At 38.3% G+C, this 14,140-nt stretch overlaps 1 long non-coding RNA gene across 1 annotated transcript in view; it reads left to right on the forward strand.

The window, feature by feature from the left end:
- Window positions 1-14,140, forward strand: part of LOC145516587 (uncharacterized) — a 588,280-nt gene that overhangs the window by 443,620 nt on the left and 130,520 nt on the right. The window contains exon 7 of the long non-coding RNA XR_014061525.1: window positions 12,858-13,005. This is a non-coding gene — a long non-coding RNA (uncharacterized LOC145516587). The remainder of the gene's footprint in view (window positions 1-12,857; window positions 13,006-14,140) is intronic.

The raw sequence follows: 14,140 nt of genomic DNA on the forward strand, positions 1-14,140 counted from the left end.
ACCACACCTGATTTAATAAAAACTTTAAATACTTTTATCATTAAAATACCTTATTTATATACAAAGAGAAAACAGGGTTAGAGTAACTTATTTTGTTCATCTGTAAACAATTTGTACTTCTGGAATTTATTGAAAAAACTTATAAGTCAATGAGCTAGATTAATTGTAACAAATTATGCATGAAATTATGGACAAAGCAATAGAATGTGTTTTAAAACATGGATATTATTTAAGGACTCATTTAGCAAAAACAAATTCTAGAGTGTTCCTTAAGTGATGCCTTTGAAAGAAACCTTGACTCATCACTAAAATATAACTTGTACGGAGAAAAAATGATTGAGCTAATTGCACTGTAAGGGTAGATCCATGTGAAATTGACTTATTTGTTGCAAGATAACAGAACATAGATATACAGGTCTGTGCCTATGATTTTTGGATAAGAGTGATAACAGCAGTATGAGCATCTTTTGTTCTAGTGAGGGAATTCTGAGTGGACTCTTGGATGGTTCCTGGATGAGGCCTAGTCATCAGAAAGACCAAGCCATAATTAGAAGCTTAGAATTTTTAGCCATTTCCTCTACTTTCACCCCCTTTTCTAGAGAGGAGGAAAGGACTGAACATGGAGTTAATAACTGATCATGCCTGCCTGAGGAAGCCTCCGTAAAATCCCCAAAGTATGGGTTCAGGAGCTTTCAGGTTGGTGACCATTGTGGATTTGGAGGGTGATGCATCCCAGCTCCACAGGGTCAGAAGCTCCTGCACTCAGGACCCTCATAGGCTTCACTTTACTTATTTATTCATCTTGCTCTTCATATGGATCCTTTACAATATCCTTTAATAAGCTGATAAAGTGTTTCCTTGAGTTTGTGAGCTGCTTGAGCAAATTAACCAAGCTTGAGGGGCGACATGGGAACCTCTGATTTGCAGCCAAATCAGACAGAAGTTGTGATTAGCTGAAGGACTTACTGCGTGTGATTGGCATGTGAAGGGGGGCGGGCAGTCTCCTGGCCCTGAGCACTTAACCCGTGGGATCTGATGTGCTCTAATAGTATCAGAGTTGATTTAGTCTGTAGAATACCCAACTGGTGTCACAGAATTGCTTGGTGGTGTGGGGAAAACCCATACATCGGGTTCAGAAGTGTTGTGAGTATAGTAATAGTGAGAGTGAAAAACACAGAAGGAAAACTAGAGGTTCTTCAACTTATGCATTAAATTACTGAGCATGCAATAGCATGTTGTCATAAATAACATGAATTCAGCAAGTATCTATTAAACATACTTGGAATCAACAGCTCTGGAGCATATTAAAGGATCAGACTACTTTAGAAATATAGTCTACTTGAGTTCTTTAAGGGAAAAATTGTTTACATCTTCTGTTTACAAGTTCAGCTTCTAGCATTGATTTACTCAAACTGCACAGATTCTTAGAAGACACTATTTTAGTTTAATTCAGTTCTATGGCACCTAAAAAGTGATGAAAGATGGATATCTAATGAACACAAGAAGCAATGGAAGCAAACCTAAAATCCAAGCTAGTAGAATCTTCCCTGGTAGCTCAGCTGGTAAAAAATCCACCTTCAGTACAGGAGACCCCGGTTTGATTCCTGGGTTGGGAAGATCCCTTGGAGGAGTCATGGCAACCCACTCTAGTACTCTTTCTTGGAGAATCCTCATGGGCAGAGGAGCCTGGCTGGCTACAGTCCATGGGGTCACAAACAGTTGGATATGACTGAGCAACTAAGCAGCAGCATCAAACACATATAAAATTTTGGCCATATTTTTCCTATAAATGTTCAGAATAGAGTCAACTTTTGGCATTAAAACACAGATCAAGCATGGTCTTTTGGGGACAAAATCTGGATCTATCTAAGAGACAAATTTCACACTGTATATACATTTTGAATCATTATATTGTACTGTTGAAACTAATATAACGGTGTATGTCAGTTTTACCTCAGTTTTAAAAAAAGAGACTCAAAGGAAAATGGATTAGGTACTTTATGCATTTAGTAAACATATATTATTTGTCCTGACTGAGGAATTGTCTTTCTGATATTCTTTTCAGGATAAAAGCAGCAAAAGAGTAGGGATGATAGCAACTAGTTACTGATTCAGAAATCTCTTACTGAACACTGATTTCCTATCAGATCTCTACTGGACTTTGTGAATATAAAGACTCTGTTCTGCCCTCGAGTCATTTGCTCTGTAAAATAGTTCCTCCATTGATTTCTTCATTCATAGGACAAGTCTTCATTAAGCACTTACCTACTCAGTATAAGGTACTATGCTCAAAGCCAAGCATGTATATATACTGAGTTGGTAAGTGTAGTTATGAAGTTATGTCAGATACTAAAGGTATGCTGCTCCAAGCCAAAGGTTATTTATGGCTACTGGAAGGAAGATGCAAAATGAAGGATCTTGCTTTAGAGGTTCTAGAGAGAGCATAGCTCTGTCAACACCTTGACTTCATACTTCCAACCTCCAGAATTGTGAAACAATAAATTTCTCTTGTTTTAAGCCACCTAGTTTATAGGCCTTTGTTACAGCAGCCCTAGAAAATGAATACAACCAGCAACTGTAAAGGCCCTGTGGCAATGAAGAACATTTCCAAATCAAAGGATCAGAAGACATCCATAATTGTTAGATTCTATTATGTAGAAGAGGTAGGATTACTGAGTAAATACAGGTCAACTAATTTGAATTTCAGATAAATAAGCAATACTTTTTTTTTCGTGTGTGTCCCATATTACATCTAAATATCTGCTAAAAACTGTTTATCTGAAATTCAAATTTAACTGGTCATCCTGTCATTTTATTTGCTAAAGTTTGCAATCTTATGGAGAGGGCACATGATGGAAGGTATGGAGATGCTATTTCACTCCAGAGTGAAGTAGATTGAGTTTGTGGAAAATGAAGAAATGGTGACAGAAGGTACAGGCAACCCTGCAGCTATTTGGCTCTGAAAGGTCTAGGAGAGATGCTGAGGAACTGGGGTTGAAATAGAGGAATGAAGGGTCAAGTGAGGATCAGCAATTTTGTTTTGAAATGTAAGAGATTTATGTATGTTTAAGAACTGTCTTAGTCCATTCCATGCTCGTGGCCTGAGCACCTCCCAAAGGCCCCACATCCTAAAACCATCGCTCGGAGATTAGGATTTTGACATACGAATTTTGCAGGGGACACATTCAGACCATAGCAAGAGCCAAATGATGGACTCTTATTGAGAGTTTGATTATACAAGGGGGAAAAAAAGAAGACAAATATTTATAGCTCACAAGAAGACAAAAAAAAATGATGGTATCTAAAGAGATTAACCTTAGATAGAAGAAGAGGCACATCCTCCACTGTAATAAGATAAGAAGGAAGTAGGGGTTTGGTGTGTGTTGTTTTGTGTATTTATTATTAAAGAAATTTTTGGTGTGTGGGAATTCTCATCTGGTGGTCTCTGTCTTCTCTTTAGACTAAGAGGCAAGTTCATAGGGTAAATACCAGAAGGAACAAGACTATTTCAGAGATTTGAAGGAAGAAGAGACAGTTTAATTTTGTCACTGCAGATTGGATTGAACAATTGAGGAAGATGTCAGGCAGCATTAGTGGCCCATCTGAGTTTTAATTTCAACAGTTTCACAGTCAGTGCTATTTTTGCTCAGTGGAAAATTTTACATGGGGAGCATGGAGGAGGAAGTAATTAACTGGAGTAGAAGGGAAGAGAACCCAGAGAGGTACATAAAAGGAGGAAGCAACTGTGCTGATCTGACCTTGAGGAGTGAGTAGGATCTTCCTGGTCTGTATAAGGTAGGGGTGGGAATAGCTTGCTTAGTGTTCAGGGAAATGGAGGCAGGAAGGGAAAAGGCCTATAATTTAGCACTCATTTTGGCTATAGAAAGCTTACATTCTTGCTTTGAGAGAGAAGAGAAGAGATAGTAACTATTCAAGAAACTCATGGGAGGGAAAAAAGATCACTGAAACTTGAAATAGTCGAGAAGGCTTCTGAGTAGAGGCTGGACTTCAAAGGAAGAAGAACTTGAGTGGAGGGTGGTAGAAATGGTGGTTTAGGAAAAGACAAGATACCTGTAAAACCTGGTTTTGGCTTCCAGATCTTTTTTAGATGCCTTGATTTTTTTTTTTTTTTCATGTTATCTTCCTGCTCATGTAAGTATTTGAAATTGCTAATCTTATTACAAAGGCTGCCATATTTATGTTTCAGCCTTATGTTTTGCCAGGGACTTTCTTACTCTTGTGTAGAGAAGAATCTCAGACATTCAACTCATCTAGAAAATATGTATGGAATGTAAAAATGAGTGAGTAAGTGCTATAAGCCTTCAGTATCAGAGGTGGTACAGAGGCTGTGTGTTCAGTGCCAAGAGGGATGGCTAATCATGGCCACACAGGAGAGTTTGGAAGCAGAAGTGAGCACAAAATCCTCTTCCTTGTCCTGAAGGTATTCTAGCTGAATACTCTTCCAGCCACTGTCACTCTGCAGGGGAAGGTGGGGGAGCAAGCAGTGCGCTGACCTTCCTCCCTGCAGGACCCAGCCTATTCCAGGGCTGGAGGCATAAGAAGTGACACAGGAGAGAGTTGGAGTCACCTGTGATCTCAGCTGCAGCAGACAAATCTATCTCCAGGGTTTCATTGTTATTTCCAGGATTTCATTAACACAAATTTACAATTTTATGAATTCCACAACACAACTCCTATGTGCACACCTTACATGTGTGTAATGGGTGAGATACTCTCATCCAGGATCATTCTCTGAGTAATATTTAATAGTTTCCCAGAATGTAAGAAATACTACTCTGTGTTTTTTTTTGTTTTGTCATTGGTTTGTAGTTTCATAAGGATAATCGGTATCATTTCAGTCGCTCAGTCATGTCTGACTCTTTGCAACCCCATGGACTACAGCATGTCAGGCTTCCCTGTCCGTCACCAACTCCCAGAGCTTGCTCAAACTCATGTCCATTGGACCATCTCATCCTCTGTCATCCCCTTCTTCTCTTGCCTTCAATCTTTCCCAGAACCAGGGTCTTTTCCAATGAGTCAGTTCTTCACAACAGGCGGCCAAAGTATTGGAGTTTCAGCTTCACCATCAGTCCTTCCAATGAATATTCAGGACTGATTTCCTTTAGGATGGACTGGTTGGATCTCCTTGCAGTCCAAGGGACTCTGAAGAGTCTTCTCCAACACCACAGTTCAAAAACATCAATTCTTCGGGGCTCAGCTTTCTCTATAGTCCAACTCTCACATCCATACATGACTATTGGAAAAACCATAGCTTTGACTACGTGGACCTTTGTTGGCAAAGTATGCATATCTGAGATTATTGGTATTTCTCCCGGAAATCTTGAGTCCAGCTGGTGCTTTATCTAGCCCAGCGTTTCTCACAATGTACTCTGCATATAAGTTAAATAAGCAGGGTGACAATATACAGCCTTGATGTACTCTTTTCCCAATTTGGAACCAGTCTGTTGTTCCATGTCCAGTTCTAACTGTTTCTTCTTGACTTGCATACAAATTTCTTAGGAGGCAGGTCAGGTGGTCTGGTATTCCCATCTCTTAAAGAATTTTCCACATTTTGTTGTGATCCACACAGTCGAAAGCTTTCACATAATACATGCTGAACCCTTAAATGTTCTTTTGTATAATAGTCAATTAGTAATTTAGAAGACTATCTTTTAGTCTGAGATTATGTTCTTCCTATTTTTTTATATTGTTTAAATGTCCTTGTTTTATGTAATGATGGTGGTTAGATCATGGTAGGTTTTTGAGATTTCTTATTTTTAATGTTTTCTTTTTTTTAATTTTCATTCTTGCCAGAAATTATCTTAATGTTATTGAATTTCTAAACTTCAAAAGTCTAGGAAACTCTGGTTGTGACTGCATTAGAGTTAGACTAGCTAGTTAGTCCACTAGTTAGAGTGGACCAAAGTCATAGAGTCTTCCAGACTGTCTTCAGCACACAGCCTAGTGACAGTGGGTGTGTGGGCACCCTGCACCTGGCTTTGGCTTAACTCTTCTCTGCTTGTGATTAGGATACACGAACATTCAGATTAATAAAATCTGGTCAAAGGCAAATCCATTGCCGGCATGAATCATAAGTCCTTCCCTGGGATATGGCTGAGTGCCAGATGTAAAGCCAAAACATGCATTCACCTCCTCCAGTGGGGAAACAAAGCAATGACAACCTCCCACGACCACTAGGCATCAGTAGCTCTGCCAGCCACACTGCATCTTATTTTCTTTCCTAAGGAAATCAGTGTAAGATTTTTATCAGAGTAACTCATTCCTTTATCACATAAGCAAAGACACTAAGTGGGCTTTCCTCGATTGAGGTCATAGGAGTCCTGGGCACTTACTCACTGGGGCTCCTCTGTAAGATCTGAGGTAGAAATCTGATTTTCCTTTGTTGGCCACTTGGTCTTTAACACAGAGGGGGAAATAGATCAATCTCTACTTGCGTTAGGAGACGAAGCCACATTGTCAGGATACAGATTCCAAAATCATCTCAGAACAGCTTTGCTGAGATTGATGGATAATACAAAATCTTTATTATAACCAGTATTGAAGGAATTTGATTCTCATCACTGTAGAACTGCCCTTGTATCATTCTAACTCAGTAGCTAGATTCTAACATAGGGTGAGTGAGGATGGGGTGGGACTTTCATTGTTGATTGGAGAGGTGAGCTAGTATATAAACATGGGCCACCCCTAGATTACATGGACTGTCATCTCTACATGGCTAATGGTCTTGTTTTCATCCTTCTTCCTTTAATATCTTTGTACCATAGCCTTAGCAACTGTCATATCAACACAATAACATACCACCTTTAAAAGCATTACTGCAAGATATGCTGAGGAAGAGCTTTGTCACTCTTCTGGAATGGTCTCATGTCTTCCTACTTTTCTTTCAATATCTGGTTTTATGACAAGTGTGAATGGATTTTGGTTTAATCTATAACTTAAAAAACTTCTTTTCTGAAGAAATAGGAAGTCATCCCTTTCTTGCATCAGGATTTTCTTTGACCTGAAAATGTCTATAGGATGATAAACACATTTACAATTAGTCATCATCAATGAATTAGTTAGTGATTATTTATAAAAATTATTAGCATATATTTGGTATTTACTATAGATTAAACATTGTTCAAAGGCTGTCCTCATGTATGCTATCAGTTGGCATATGAATCATATACCTAAAATTTGAAGTAACGTGAAATGTAGTACGGCCTAAGTAAGTGTTACAGACAATATGGTGTAGGAAGTATGGAGTTGGACACACGGGATGTGAATTTTGATTCACTCACTTGTTTTGTTTGGCAAGTTTAATCTCTCCTAGCTTTGATTTTTTTTTTTTAATGTAAGTTAAGGAAAGTATGACCTATATCGGAGGGTGTCAGTGAGACTCTAAGAGCATTTAGGAGATCTTAGCAATAATAAGGCTCAAAAGCCTGGGATCTCTAAATACCATTACAAGTGAGACGAGGAGAATGGTATGGAAGTGTTCACTAAGCAGGAGGGATAAAGAAACAGAGAAGTTGTGAAAGCCAGCCTTTGGGTGAAGAATGATACTTCTATGAGAGTAGAAGAGGAGGAAAGGCAGACTGATTAGAGTACATATTGGGTCAGGGCTGGGGTAGGGGTCAGAATTTATTGTTAGTTGAGGGCTTAATATGAGTCAGGCACTGTGCCAAGTACTTTGTGCATATTTAATCTTCACTGCAAGGCAACAACATGGAAAATAAGACCTCCTTCTTTCAGGTGAGAAGTTGCATCTGAGGAGCTTCAAATATGTTTCTTAAGGAAAAAACAAAATGATGACATAGGTGGTAAAAGGTGGTTCCTGAGTTGGAATCCATTCTCTTTGGTTCCTGAGTTTTCCACTGAGGCAGGGCAATGCTGTGGCCATTAACTTGCACTGTGGAGCCCATTTTGTAGCACATTCAGTTCATTATAGTTGTAGTCCTAAGAGGAGGTGCTGGGCTATTGGGTGGGGTGGTGTAGGGGTGTAGTGTAAGGGCAGATCTGAGCTTGTCCTGAAGGTATTCCAGCTGAATACTCTTCCAGCCATTGCCACACTGCAGGGGAAGGCAGGCAAGCAAGAAGCCCACTGACCCTCCTCCCTGTAGGGCCTTGCCTATTCCGAGGCTGGGGGCTCGCCCATTCTTGCTGCACAGCGCTGTGGAGTCTACAGGCAAAACTGCAGGAGAGAGTGAGTTCCTGTGCCTTTCGCTCATGCCTTCACTTGTCCTAGATCCCACAACAGAAAATGGAAACAAATGAGATCTGACAAGAAAGGTTAAGGTACTTAATGGAAGAATGAAGCAAATATTTATCTCACGCTGTGCACTACGTGAAATTCACACATGACATATGTGGTCTCACTGAATCCTCACAGTGAGCTTGGGAGGTGCAAATTATCATTGTTTCTATGATATCAAACAGCTTTCTGCAGGTCATACAGAAACTAATTTCAGAACTGGAACTTAGGATGATTTAAGAGCAAAGATTGAATTGGCACAGAATTTAAATAAAAGTATGTATTACTGAGAAACTATAAAATGTAGATAAATTACAATAAATTGTATTCCTCATTTTCTATCCACGAATTGATGCTCTTTATTTCTTTCTGTAGTGTGCCTGCAATAGAAAAAAATAATCACAAAGGATTTTTTCAAATAAATGTTCATCTCTTCATCTCAAGAAACAAAATTTCTGGTGTAGCTAGGTGATGTTTTACATATTGAGTTTGGCTTCTTTTAGCAGTGCAAATAGTATCTGTTGATCAATGGCAAACTATACTCATGAATGAGCCAAGTCCTATAAAGGCTCCAAAACTTTGGAAAAGAAGAGATAAAAATCATTGTGTCTTCTAAGAAAACTTGGGATAGATCTACAGACTTAATGATTATCCAGATATTATGTGTGTCCTTAGTTTCTTAATAAGACTGTTCAAAGTATAGATGTTTAAAATATATATACACACACACATATATATATATGTGCATATATATATATGTATCAATGCTACTAGCATATTGTGATGTTGCTTATAATTTACTTTGAAATACTTCATCATTAACATTGTGATATATACAATGGTTAGCTTCAATCTGTTCCTTGGGATGATTAGTGGCCCTTGCTGGAAATACATATTTCATAGTATATTAGTTTCCTTAAACTGTTGTAACAAATTACCACACACAGGCTTGAAACAATAGAGTATTATTCTCTCACAGTCCTGGGAGCTAGAAGACCAAAACTAAAGTGTCAGTAAGGCTGATTCCTTCTGGAGGCTCCAAGAGAATTTCCTCAATTCCTCCCTCCTGGCTTCTAGTGGTTGCCCATAGTTCTTGGCATTCTTTGATTGGCATGGATTAATTGATGCATCAATCGAGTCTCTGCCTCAGTCTTCATAAAGTGTTCTTCCCTCTGTATGTGGTTGTGTCCACATATCCCTCTTGTTCTAAGGATACCAGTTCTTATAAGTAGGCTCTAATCCAATATGATCCTGTCTTAACTTAATTACATCTACAAAGATCCTATTTCCAAATAAAGTGGCATTCACAAATTCTGGTGGTCAGGTCATGTATTTTGAGGGGACACTCTTCAATCCAGTACATGATTTATTAGTTAGCATGTAATTAGAAGATCCTGCCCTACTCTTAGCTATTGTGAGAAATTCTGCTGCCCAATGAATCTAAGAGATTGTAAAGTGGCATAACAAATATTAGAAATAGGTGTTCATTCATGAAATTAGTGGTGTTTGGATATATAGACCAGATAGAAATATGAAAGAAACAATTCTCATTCTTGCATGGATGAGGCATAAAATACAGCAAGCCACGTGGTCTGTGCCCTTCAGCATGGTATCCTAGGCTTACCTCTGACAGTCTCCAGGTAGTTTGCTGATTTGGAGTGCTTATTTCCCTGGATTTAGCTAAATCCTGCTCCTCAAATACTGTTACATTGGCTTGGGGAAACTTCATACAGCATATAGTCCAAGTATCTACAAGTTTAGAAAGCTGGAACTATATAATGCTCATTGTACTGGATGTATGATACATTTTGCGACTGCTTAATGATAAATGTTTGTATAGCAGCTTGAGACTTGCTATCATACATGATAGCAGGGTTGAAGGAAGGAGACTGAAAACACTCACATACCTTTTACTATAGGACATACCTACTAAAAAGAACCAGAACCTAATAATTCTGAACAGCAAAATTGGCTTAGGTTAATTCACAGCTCATATCCACCAACATTTTTCCATTATGTTTCACATCTTTTGTTCTCTTTTGGACTGCCATCCTTATCATCTTTAAAAATTTTTTTTTATTAAAGTATGTTGATTTGTAGTACTAGTTTCAAGTGGACATTTAGTTGATATTAAATAATATAGCCCAGCATTTAGATAATTATGCAAAGGTTAAAAGCTTTCTATCATTGAAGATTTTCAATAAGAAAATAGGTTGGGTAAAACTTGAACTCTTCACCTGGGACTTTCCCATGTCCCATGGCATGCCCAACAGTAGCCAATTGGCTCTCGTGTCTCTGGCTGACTCAGTGTCTCTGGAATTCCCTCCTTCATACATTCCACGGGAGCCTCTGTTTGGTGGCATTTAGTACATGGTGCCAGGCATCTGTTGTTTTGCTTTGGACTTAATCTGAACCTTTGTTGTTTGACTAGGTTTTGTATTTCTGAGAGGATTTTTTAAAATCATAAGTTACCAGCTTTGCTAAGCAGTATTTATGGTTGTTGGGAGTGAGAGTTTAATTTATTCTTTTATTGGAAATATAATTTTAAAAAATCTTCAGAAGTGCACGTCATCTGGATTTTCAGAAGTAATTGTCTTGGAAAGAAAAAGATCTACTATATGGTCCTCATGTGCTATTTTTCTTTCATGCATTTCAACAAAAAAGCAAACATACAAACAAAGTAGTGGACCCTTTTCATTTCTCCTTGGTTAAGGTCCAGATCATTGACCCCCATTGATCTGTGCTTCAGTGAAGAAGTTGCAGGCAGGGGTCATGAAATAGATGAGGCAACTGAGTGGACTCTGGGAGCAAACAGCTTGCCCATGTGGATCTGCTGTTCTCTTTCTACTCTAATCTCTTTGTCCTCATTCATCCTAAAGAAAGGATGCTGGAGGAGAGAACTACAGGGATGGAAAACTCCTGAGAGAACACACTACTAAATATAAAACAAAAATGTGAAATCGGTTCTTAAAAGTGATGGTTGCTGGTTTGTGCTGCATAAGTTCTGAGTACATCTGTGAATATGCTATTGTGTGTCAGGCTCCCCAAGAGTAAATATGCCCAGACTCAGGGATTACGTCACCTGACTAATACCACTGATAAACCAATTAGCGCCATACTTATGGGGAATAAGGAATGGGGACAGGGAAATGTGGATCCAAGTCACAGTGGTGATAGTGAAGGTTGTTTTAAGGGTTGATGCTGTCAGGTTAATTTACCTGTCATTATTTGGTAGCTGATTGTATTTTAAGAGAGTTTTTCAAGTTGAACATACTTCTCATATTTCACAGGCCACACCTTTGGTACAGGTACCTGATTTCTTATTTAGATCAGCTTCTTTCTTTCCCATAAATAGTGCCAAGAAGACTAATCATTAACCATTGAAAACTTGGCTCCTGGGTGATAGTTCATTCCTTCCATTATAAAATCTAAGGGCATAGCTACATTCCTTCCTTTACGTCTTTCAGAAGATTTTGTTGATGATTCAGTACATGAACCTGATTTGCTTAGTCACTTATTAAACATTGAAGGAGAACCTACAGGGCAATAAATATGAACATAAATAAATATGTGAGGAAAAGAAAAATGGACAGGGATTAAGAGAGCTGCCACTGATGTTTATTGGCTCCCTTTTGTAGCCCAGCCCTCATTTTAAAAAAATACTTCTTATGATTAAAAATGTATATAACAGTCAAATAATTCCTCAAGGCTCATAATGCAAAACACAGCCCCTGTCTCACCCTGCCCATCTCAGGTCTCATCTCCTGCAGGAAAACACTTTTAATCCTGTAATCTTCTGGTATTTGCCTCCATAGTTTTACATAATATGCTACACTGCTCTTTGTCATTTTTAGATATTGCCTATGAACTTTCTACAACGAAAGGTAGTGGTTTAACTTCCTCAAATATCACATCTCACCCTAAACCACGCTTCTACCTTCTGTTTTTATAATATAAATTATAATTTTCTGTCACATAAATATTCAGCCTATACATTGCTAGGTTTACATAAACAATATTCACATTAAGCCAGGTAGACACCTGGGTATGTGGGGAACAGAATGTATCCAGGGTTTCACTGCTCCTTACAAAGACTTTCCATCCGTGTTCTTTTTTTCCCCCACCAACACTCACTTCCAAGTTTCCTCCTGCTTCCAAGCCTGAGCCTTCTGAGATCCTGAAAGGCAAACAGACCTTCTTACTGACTTTATCTGGTGAAGAGTTTCCATGCTTGCTGGTCTGGCTAATCAGTTACCACACATCAGTCCATTGCTTTCTGTACATCTGTTCTTTTTTTCGTTTGTTTTCTTCTCTCTTATCTCTTTTCCTTGCTTTCTTTGCACTTATCAATTTAAGAAGTTTTTATTTACTGAAATTTTAATGTGTTTCTGGAATAAAGCATGTATGTTTCAATATGCTATGTTTAACTAAAGTTTCAAGTATTCTTTTAAAAGCCTACCTGATAATTCTCTGTGTGATTATCAACCTCATTTTATAGATGAATAAAACAAAGATGGGAGAAGTTAAATAATTTGCCCAAAGTTGTACAAATAGTGAATGGTGATTCTACTTACTAATAAAAATCTTATTCTTTTCTTTCTAGCACCCTGCATTTTACTGTGAGAAACAGTTCCTGTTTTAAGGATTTTACAGTTTTGCAGAGAGATAAGAGAAGTGCACAGCCATCAGAATACAAAACATTAAATGTCAAGAACAAGAAAAATGAACTGCTGTGCAATGGAAATTCAGAGGTGAGAGAATTTTTTTCCTGTCCATTTCTTTGTGTCCAAAATCCCATTTGGAATTGAAGTATGTATTTTGTAGTACTATGCAGTCATTTCTTCATACAGAAATCTTAATTTGATGGGATTTAACCTCCATTCTTTGGTCATTTGGGATTCCATGGAGTCTGGAATGAAGGACACAGTTAATTTGTACCTTCACATAATAACTACTCTTAAAAAAAAACAACCTTGAACTAAATAAAGTTTATATGTCTCTCATGCAACAGTCCAGAGGTAGCATGGCTTCTAGAGGAGGCAGGTTTATTAGGCAGGTTTACCCCAGGTTTCTTTTCTTTTGTACCACATCATTTCTGAGTTTCTGGATAATAACTCTTCTTAAAATGATATTTTAGGGAAAAAAAGACAGATTTTTGACTCACTAAATATCTATGATTGTACTTGATATTAAAGGAATTCAAAAGAGAATTTTTGCATCTATTTATTTTTGCCACTTTATTTTCTTGGGCTTCAAAATCACTGTGGATGGTGACTGCAGCCCTGGAATTAAAAGATGCTTGCTCCTTGGAAGAAAAGCTATGACAAACCTAGACAGCATATTAAAAAGCAGAGACATCACTTTGTTGACAAAGGCCTATATAGTCAAAGCTATGGTTTTTCCAGTAGTCATGTACAGATGTGAGAGCTGGACCATAAAGACCGAGCACCGAAGAATTGATGTTTTTGAACTGTGGTGTTGGAGAAGACTCTTGAAATTCCCCTGGACAGCAAGGAGATCCAACCAGTCAATCCTAAAGGAAATCAGTCCTGAATATTCATTGGAAGGACTGATGCTGAAACTCCAATACTTTGGCCACCTGCTGCAAAGAACCAATTCATTGGAAAAGACCCTGATGCTGGGAAAGATTGAAGGCAAGAGGAGAAGGGGATGATAGAGGATGAGATGGTTGGATGGCATCACCGACTCAATGAACATGAGTCTGAGCAAACTGTGGGAGATACCGAAGGACAGTGAGGCTTGGCATGCTGCAGTCTATGGGCTCGCAAGAAGTTGGACATGACTGAGCGACTGAACAACAACAACAAATTTTTGCCACAGATGGTGTGTGATCATTGTTTTAAAAGATTTTCTTAGTTTTATTTT

This window comes from Giraffa tippelskirchi, chromosome 8 (genome assembly GCF_054371585.1).
Source record: "Giraffa tippelskirchi isolate mGirTip1 chromosome 8, T2T-mGirTip1v1.2.pri, whole genome shotgun sequence".
Lineage (NCBI taxonomy): Eukaryota > Metazoa > Chordata > Mammalia > Artiodactyla > Giraffidae > Giraffa > Giraffa tippelskirchi.